Raw genomic sequence first — 10000 nt, forward strand, 5'->3', positions numbered from 1 at the left:
GAGCTCTGATTTCCCGCATGGACCTCGGGCATTAAGCATGGGGCTCTGACTTCCAGCATGGAGCTCGTCTCATCTGAGTCCCAGAAGGGAGCTCTTATTTCCCGCATGGACCTCTGGCATTAAGCTCTGACTTCCAGCATGGAGCTCGTCTCATCTGAGACCCGGAAGGGAGCTCTGATTTCCCGCATGGACCTCGGGCATTAGGCATGGGGCTCTCACTTCCAGCATGGAGCTCGTCTCATCTGAGTCCCGGAAGGGAGCTCTGATTTCCCGCATGGACCTCGGGCATTAAGGCTACTTTGTTACATTTTGGGATGAATGCTGGGCTTTGCTGAGACTGTGCAAGATGCTTTGCGTGAGCTCCGGATAGGCGACTTTGTGACATTTTGGGATGCGTGCTGGTACTTTGCTGGGACTGAGTGCCGCTGCATTTTGGGATCCATGCGGGTCCGTTTTGGGACTGAGTGCCGCTGCATTTTGGGATCTTTGGCTTGCATGGAGCTCGTCTCATCTGAGTCCCAGAAGGGAGCTCTGATTTCCCGCATGGACCTCTGGCATTACGCTCTGACTTCCAGCATGGAGCTCGTCTCATCTGAGTCCCAGAAGGGAGCTCTGATTTCCCGCATGGACCTCGGGCATTAAGCTCTCACTTCCAGCATGGAGCTCGTCTCATCTGAGTCCCGGAAGGGAGCTCTGATTTCCCGCATGGACCTCTGGCATTACGCTCTGACTTCCAGCATGGAGCTCGTCTCATCTGAGTCCCAGAAGGGAGCTCTGATTTCCCGCATGGACCTCTGGCATTAAGCTCTGACTTCCAGCATGGAGCTCGTCTCATCTGAGTCCCAGAAGGGAGCTCTTATTTCCCGCATGGACCTCGGGCATTAAGCATGGAGCGCTGACTTCCAGCATGGAGCTCGTCTCATCTGAGTCCCAGAAGGGAGCTCTGATTTCCCGCATGGACCTCGGGCATTAAGCATGGGGCTTTGACTTCCAGCATGGAGCTCGTCTCATCTGAGTCCCAGAAGGGAGCTCTGATTTCCCGCATGGACCTCGGGCATTAAGCATGGGGCTTTGACTTCCAGCATGGAGCTCGTCTCATCTGAGTCCCAGAAGGGAGCTCTGATTTCCCGCATGGACCTCGGGCATTAAGCATGGGGCTTTGACTTCCAGCATGGAGCTCGTCTCATCTGAGTCCCAGAAGGGAGCTCTGATTTCCCGCATGGACCTCTGGCATTAAGCGCTGACTTCCAGCATGGAGCTCGTCTCATCTGAGACCCGGAAGGGAGCTCTGATTTCCCGCATGGACCTCGGGCATTAGGCATGGGGCTCTCACTTCCAGCATGGAGCTCGTCTCATCTGAGTCCCGGAAGGGAGCTCTGATTTCCCGCATGGACCTCGGGCATTAAGGCTACTTTGTTACATTTTGGGATGAATGCTGGGCTTTGCTGAGACTGTGCAAGATGCTTTGCGTGAGCTCCGGATAGGCGACTTTGTGACATTTTGGGATGCGTGCTGGTACTTTGCTGGGACTGAGTGCCGCTGCATTTTGGGATCCATGCGGGTCCGTTTTGGGACTGAGTGCCGCTGCATTTTGGGATCTTTGGCTTGCATGGAGCTCGTCTCATCTGAGTCCCAGAAGGGAGCTCTGATTTCCCGCATGGACCTCTGGCATTAAGCTCTGACTTCCAGCATGGAGCTCGTCTCATCTGAGTCCCAGAAGGGAGCTCTTATTTCCCGCATGGACCTCGGGCATTAAGCATGGAGCGCTGACTTCCAGCATGGAGCTCGTCTCATCTGAGTCCCAGAAGGGAGCTCTGATTTCCCGCATGGACCTCGGGCATTAAGCATGGGGCTTTGACTTCCAGCATGGAGCTCGTCTCATCTGAGTCCCAGAAGGGAGCTCTGATTTCCCGCATGGACCTCGGGCATTAAGCATGGGGCTTTGACTTCCAGCATGGAGCTCGTCTCATCTGAGTCCCAGAAGGGAGCTCTGATTTCCCGCATGGACCTCGGGCATTAAGCATGGGGCTTTGACTTCCAGCATGGAGCTCGTCTCATCTGAGTCCCAGAAGGGAGCTCTGATTTCCCGCATGGACCTCTGGCATTAAGCGCTGACTTCCAGCATGGAGCTCGTCTCATCTGAGACCCGGAAGGGAGCTCTGATTTCCCGCATGGACCTCGGGCATTAGGCATGGGGCTCTCACTTCCAGCATGGAGCTCGTCTCATCTGAGTCCCGGAAGGGAGCTCTGATTTCCCGCATGGACCTCGGGCATTAAGGCTACTTTGTTACATTTTGGGATGAATGCTGGGCTTTGCTGAGACTGTGCAAGATGCTTTGCGTGAGCTCCGGATAGGCGACTTTGTGACATTTTGGGATGCGTGCTGGTACTTTGCTGGGACTGAGTGCCGCTGCATTTTGGGATCCATGCGGGTCCGTTTTGGGACTGAGTGCCGCTGCATTTTGGGATCTTTGGCTTGCATGGAGCTCGTCTCATCTGAGTCCCAGAAGGGAGCTCTGATTTCCCGCATGGACCTCTGGCATTACGCTCTGACTTCCAGCATGGAGCTCGTCTCATCTGAGTCCCAGAAGGGAGCTCTGATTTCCCGCATGGACCTCGGGCATTAAGCATGGGGCTTTGACTTCCAGCATGGAGCTCGTCTCATCTGAGTCCCAGAAGGGAGCTCTTATTTCCCGCATGGACCTCGGGCATTAAGCATGGAGCGCTGACTTCCAGCATGGAGCTCGTCTCATCTGAGTCCCAGAAGGGAGCTCTGATTTCCCGCATGGACCTCGGGCATTAAGCATGGGGCTTTGACTTCCAGCATGGAGCTCGTCTCATCTGAGTCCCAGAAGGGAGCTCTGATTTCCCGCATGGACCTCGGGCATTAAGCATGGGGCTTTGACTTCCAGCATGGAGCTCGTCTCATCTGAGTCCCAGAAGGGAGCTCTGATTTCCCGCATGGACCTCGGGCATTAAGCATGGGGCTTTGACTTCCAGCATGGAGCTCGTCTCATCTGAGTCCCAGAAGGGAGCTCTGATTTCCCGCATGGACCTCTGGCATTAAGCGCTGACTTCCAGCATGGAGCTCGTCTCATCTGAGACCCGGAAGGGAGCTCTGATTTCCCGCATGGACCTCGGGCATTAGGCATGGGGCTCTCACTTCCAGCATGGAGCTCGTCTCATCTGAGTCCCGGAAGGGAGCTCTGATTTCCCGCATGGACCTCGGGCATTAAGGCTACTTTGTTACATTTTGGGATGAATGCTGGGCTTTGCTGAGACTGTGCAAGATGCTTTGCGTGAGCTCCGGATAGGCGACTTTGTGACATTTTGGGATGCGTGCTGGTACTTTGCTGGGACTGAGTGCCGCTGCATTTTGGGATCCATGCGGGTCCGTTTTGGGACTGAGTGCCGCTGCATTTTGGGATCTTTGGCTTGCATGGAGCTCGTCTCATCTGAGTCCCAGAAGGGAGCTCTGATTTCCCGCATGGACCTCTGGCATTACGCTCTGACTTCCAGCATGGAGCTCGTCTCATCTGAGTCCCAGAAGGGAGCTCTGATTTCCCGCATGGACCTCGGGCATTAAGCATGGGGCTTTGACTTCCAGCATGGAGCTCGTCTCATCTGAGTCCCAGAAGGGAGCTCTTATTTCCCGCATGGACCTCGGGCATTAAGCATGGAGCGCTGACTTCCAGCATGGAGCTCGTCTCATCTGAGTCCCAGAAGGGAGCTCTGATTTCCCGCATGGACCTCGGGCATTAAGCATGGGGCTTTGACTTCCAGCATGGAGCTCGTCTCATCTGAGTCCCAGAAGGGAGCTCTGATTTCCCGCATGGACCTCGGGCATTAAGCATGGGGCTTTGACTTCCAGCATGGAGCTCGTCTCATCTGAGTCCCAGAAGGGAGCTCTGATTTCCCGCATGGACCTCGGGCATTAAGCATGGGGCTTTGACTTCCAGCATGGAGCTCGTCTCATCTGAGTCCCAGAAGGGAGCTCTGATTTCCCGCATGGACCTCTGGCATTAAGCGCTGACTTCCAGCATGGAGCTCGTCTCATCTGAGACCCGGAAGGGAGCTCTGATTTCCCGCATGGACCTCGGGCATTAGGCATGGGGCTCTCACTTCCAGCATGGAGCTCGTCTCATCTGAGTCCCGGAAGGGAGCTCTGATTTCCCGCATGGACCTCGGGCATTAAGGCTACTTTGTTACATTTTGGGATGAATGCTGGGCTTTGCTGAGACTGTGCAAGATGCTTTGCGTGAGCTCCGGATAGGCGACTTTGTGACATTTTGGGATGCGTGCTGGTACTTTGCTGGGACTGAGTGCCGCTGCATTTTGGGATCCATGCGGGTCCGTTTTGGGACTGAGTGCCGCTGCATTTTGGGATCTTTGGCTTGCATGGAGCTCGTCTCATCTGAGTCCCAGAAGGGAGCTCTGATTTCCCGCATGGACCTCTGGCATTAAGCTCTGACTTCCAGCATGGAGCTCGTCTCATCTGAGTCCCAGAAGGGAGCTCTTATTTCCCGCATGGACCTCGGGCATTAAGCATGGAGCGCTGACTTCCAGCATGGAGCTCGTCTCATCTGAGTCCCAGAAGGGAGCTCTGATTTCCCGCATGGACCTCGGGCATTAAGCATGGGGCTTTGACTTCCAGCATGGAGCTCGTCTCATCTGAGTCCCAGAAGGGAGCTCTGATTTCCCGCATGGACCTCGGGCATTAAGCATGGGGCTTTGACTTCCAGCATGGAGCTCGTCTCATCTGAGTCCCAGAAGGGAGCTCTGATTTCCCGCATGGACCTCGGGCATTAAGCATGGGGCTTTGACTTCCAGCATGGAGCTCGTCTCATCTGAGTCCCAGAAGGGAGCTCTGATTTCCCGCATGGACCTCTGGCATTAAGCGCTGACTTCCAGCATGGAGCTCGTCTCATCTGAGACCCGGAAGGGAGCTCTGATTTCCCGCATGGACCTCGGGCATTAGGCATGGGGCTCTCACTTCCAGCATGGAGCTCGTCTCATCTGAGTCCCGGAAGGGAGCTCTGATTTCCCGCATGGACCTCGGGCATTAAGGCTACTTTGTTACATTTTGGGATGAATGCTGGGCTTTGCTGAGACTGTGCAAGATGCTTTGCGTGAGCTCCGGATAGGCGACTTTGTGACATTTTGGGATGCGTGCTGGTACTTTGCTGGGACTGAGTGCCGCTGCATTTTGGGATCCATGCGGGTCCGTTTTGGGACTGAGTGCCGCTGCATTTTGGGATCTTTGGCTTGCATGGAGCTCGTCTCATCTGAGTCCCAGAAGGGAGCTCTGATTTCCCGCATGGACCTCTGGCATTACGCTCTGACTTCCAGCATGGAGCTCGTCTCATCTGAGTCCCAGAAGGGAGCTCTGACTTCCCGCATGGACCTCGGGCATTAAGCTCTGACTTCCAGCATGGAGCTCGTCTCATCTGAGTCCCAGAAGGGAGCTCTTATTTCCCGCATGGACCTCTGGCATTAAGCTCTGACTTCCAGCATGGAGCTCGTCTCATCTGAGACCCGGAAGGGAGCTCTGATTTCCCGCATGGACCTCGGGCATTAGGCATGGGGCTCTCACTTCCAGCATGGAGCTCGTCTCATCTGAGTCCCGGAAGGGAGCTCTGATTTCCCGCATGGACCTCGGGCATTAAGGCTACTTTGTTACATTTTGGGATGAATGCTGGGCTTTGCTGAGACTGTGCAAGATGCTTTGCGTGAGCTCCGGATAGGCGACTTTGTGACATTTTGGGATGCGTGCTGGTACTTTGCTGGGACTGAGTGCCGCTGCATTTTGGGATCCATGCGGGTCCGTTTTGGGACTGAGTGCCGCTGCATTTTGGGATCTTTGGCTTGCATGGAGCTCGTCTCATCTGAGTCCCAGAAGGGAGCTCTGATTTCCCGCATGGACCTCTGGCATTAAGCTCTGACTTCCAGCATGGAGCTCGTCTCATCTGAGTCCCAGAAGGGAGCTCTTATTTCCCGCATGGACCTCGGGCATTAAGCATGGAGCGCTGACTTCCAGCATGGAGCTCGTCTCATCTGAGTCCCAGAAGGGAGCTCTGATTTCCCGCATGGACCTCGGGCATTAAGCATGGGGCTTTGACTTCCAGCATGGAGCTCGTCTCATCTGAGTCCCAGAAGGGAGCTCTGATTTCCCGCATGGACCTCGGGCATTAAGCATGGGGCTTTGACTTCCAGCATGGAGCTCGTCTCATCTGAGTCCCAGAAGGGAGCTCTGATTTCCCGCATGGACCTCGGGCATTAAGCATGGGGCTTTGACTTCCAGCATGGAGCTCGTCTCATCTGAGTCCCAGAAGGGAGCTCTGATTTCCCGCATGGACCTCTGGCATTAAGCGCTGACTTCCAGCATGGAGCTCGTCTCATCTGAGACCCGGAAGGGAGCTCTGATTTCCCGCATGGACCTCGGGCATTAGGCATGGGGCTCTCACTTCCAGCATGGAGCTCGTCTCATCTGAGTCCCGGAAGGGAGCTCTGATTTCCCGCATGGACCTCGGGCATTAAGGCTACTTTGTTACATTTTGGGATGAATGCTGGGCTTTGCTGAGACTGTGCAAGATGCTTTGCGTGAGCTCCGGATAGGCGACTTTGTGACATTTTGGGATGCGTGCTGGTACTTTGCTGGGACTGAGTGCCGCTGCATTTTGGGATCCATGCGGGTCCGTTTTGGGACTGAGTGCCGCTGCATTTTGGGATCTTTGGCTTGCATGGAGCTCGTCTCATCTGAGTCCCAGAAGGGAGCTCTGATTTCCCGCATGGACCTCTGGCATTACGCTCTGACTTCCAGCATGGAGCTCGTCTCATCTGAGTCCCAGAAGGGAGCTCTGATTTCCCGCATGGACCTCGGGCATTAAGCATGGGGCTTTGACTTCCAGCATGGAGCTCGTCTCATCTGAGTCCCAGAAGGGAGCTCTGATTTCCCGCATGGACCTCGGGCATTAAGCATGGGGCTTTGACTTCCAGCATGGAGCTCGTCTCATCTGAGTCCCAGAAGGGAGCTCTGATTTCCCGCATGGACCTCGGGCATTAAGGCTACTTTGTTACATTTTGGGATGAATGCTGGGCTTTGCTGAGACTGTGCAAGATGCTTTGCGTGAGCTCCGGATAGGCGACTTTGTGACATTTTGGGATGCGTGCTGGTACTTTGCTGGGACTGAGTGCCGCTGCATTTTGGGATCCATGCGGGTCCGTTTTGGGACTGAGTGCCGCTGCATTTTGGAATACATGATGGTCCGTTTTGGGGTCCAGGCTGGGACTTAGTGCCGCTGCATTTTGGGATCTTTGGCTTGCATGGAGCTCGTCTCATCTGAGTCCCAGAAGGGAGCTCTGATTTCCCGCATGGACCTCTGGCATTACGCTCTGACTTCCAGCATGGAGCTCGTCTCATCTGAGTCCTGGAAGGGAGCTCTGATTTCCCGCATGGACCTCTGGCATTAAGCTCTGACTTCCAGCATGGAGCTCGTCTCATCTGAGTCCCAGAAGGGAGCTCTGACTTCCCGCATGGACCTCGGGCATTAAGCATGGAGCTCTGACTTCCAGCATGGAGCTCGTCTCATCTGAGTCCCGGAAGGGAGCTCTGATTTCCCGCATGGACCTCGGGCATTAAGCATGGGGCTTTGACTTCCAGCATGGAGCTCGTCTCATCTGAGTCCCAGAAGGGAGCTCTGACTTCCCGCATGGACCTCGGGCATTAAGCTCTGACTTCCAGCATGGAGCTCGTCTCATCTGAGTCCCAGAAGGGAGCTCTTATTTCCCGCATGGACCTCTGGCATTAAGCTCTGACTTCCAGCATGGAGCTCGTCTCATCTGAGACCCGGAAGGGAGCTCTTATTTCCCGCATGGACCTCGGGCATTAAGCATGGAGCGCTGACTTCCAGCATGGAGCTCGTCTCATCTGAGACCCGGAAGGGAGCTCTGATTTCCCGCATGGACCTCGGGCATTAAGGCTACTTTGTTACATTTTGGGATGAATGCTGGGCTTTGCTGAGACTGTGCAAGATGCTTTGCGTGAGCTCCGGATAGGCGACTTTGTGACATTTTGGGATGCGTGCTGGTACTTTGCTGGGCCTGAGTGCCGCTGCATTTTGGGATCCATGCGGGTCCGTTTTGGGACTGAGTGCCGCTGCATTTTGGAATACATGATGGTCCGTTTTGGGGTCCAGGCTGGGACTTAGTGCCGCTGCATTTTGGGATCTTTGGCTTGCATGGAGCTCGTCTCATCTGAGTCCCAGAAGGGAGCTCTGATTTCCCGCATGGACCTCGGGCATTAGGCATGGGGCTCTCACTTCCAGCATGGAGCTCGTCTCATCTGAGTCCCGGAAGGGAGCTCTGATTTCCCGCATGGACCTCGGGCATTAAGCATGGGGCTCTGACTTCCAGCATGGAGCTCGTCTCATCTGAGTCCCAGAAGGGAGCTCTTATTTCCCGCATGGACCTCTGGCATTAAGCTCTGACTTCCAGCATGGAGCTCGTCTCATCTGAGTCCCAGAAGGGAGCTCTTATTTCCCGCATGGACCTCGGGCATTAAGCATGGAGCGCTGACTTCCAGCATGGAGCTCGTCTCATCTGAGTCCCAGAAGGGAGCTCTGATTTCCCGCATGGACCTCTGGCATTACGCTCTGACTTCCAGCATGGAGCTCGTCTCATCTGAGTCCCAGAAGGGAGCTCTGATTTCCCGCATGGACCTCGGGCATTAGGCATGGGGCTCTCACTTCCAGCATGGAGCTCGTCTCATCTGAGTCCCGGAAGGGAGCTCTGATTTCCCGCATGGACCTCTGGCATTAAGCTATGACTTCCAGCATGGAGCTCGTCTCATCTGAGTCCCGGAAGGGAGCTCTGATTTCCCGCATGGACCTCTGGCATTACGCTCTGACTTCCAGCATGGAGCTCGTCTCATCTGAGTCCCAGAAGGGAGCTCTGATTTCCCGCATGGACCTCTGGCATTAAGCTCTGACTTCCAGCATGGAGCTCGTCTCATCTGAGTCCCGGAAGGGAGCTCTGATTTCCCGCATGGACCTCGGGCATTAAGCATGGGGCTTTGACTTCCAGCATGGAGCTCGTCTCATCTGAGTCCCAGAAGGGAGCTCTGATTTCCCGCATGGACCTCGGGCATTAAGCATGGGGCTTTGACTTCCAGCATGGAGCTCGTCTCATCTGAGTCCCAGAAGGGAGCTCTTATTTCCCGCATGGACCTCGGGCATTAAGCATGGAGCTCTGACTTCCAGCATGGAGCTCGTCTCATCTGAGTCCCAGAAGGGAGCTCTTATTTCCCGCATGGACCTCTGGCATTAAGCTCTGACTTCCAGCATGGAGCTCGTCTCATCTGAGTCCCAGAAGGGAGCTCTTATTTCCCGCATGGACCTCTGGCATTAAGCTCTGACTTCCAGCATGGAGCTCGTCTCATCTGAGTCCCAGAAGGGAGCTCTTATTTCCCGCATGGACCTCGGGCATTAAGCATGGGGCTTTGACTTCCAGCATGGAGCTCGTCTCATCTGAGTCCCGGAAGGGAGCTCTGATTTCCCGCATGGACCTCGGGCATTAAGGCTACTTTGTTACATTTTGGGATGAATGCTGGGCTTTGCTGAGACTGTGCAAGATGCTTTGCGTGAGCTCCGGATAGGCGACTTTGTGACATTTTGGGATGCGTGCTGGTACTTTGCTGGGACTGAGTGCCGCTGCATTTTGGGATCCATGCGGGTCCGTTTTGGGACTGAGTGCCGCTGCATTTTGGAATACATGATGGTCCGTTTTGGGGTCCAGGCTGGGACTTAGTGCCGCTGCATTTTGGGATCTTTGGCTTGCATGGAGCTCGTCTCATCTGAGTCCCAGAAGGGAGCTCTGATTTCCCGCATGGACCTCTGGCATTAAGCTCTGACTTCCAGCATGGAGCTCGTCTCATCTGAGTCCCAGAAGGGAGCTCTTATTTCCCGCATGGACCTCTGGCATTAAGCTCTGACTTCCAGCATGG

This window comes from Phycodurus eques, unplaced genomic scaffold, assembly GCF_024500275.1.
Source record: "Phycodurus eques isolate BA_2022a unplaced genomic scaffold, UOR_Pequ_1.1 contig_253, whole genome shotgun sequence".
Lineage (NCBI taxonomy): Eukaryota > Metazoa > Chordata > Actinopteri > Syngnathiformes > Syngnathidae > Phycodurus > Phycodurus eques.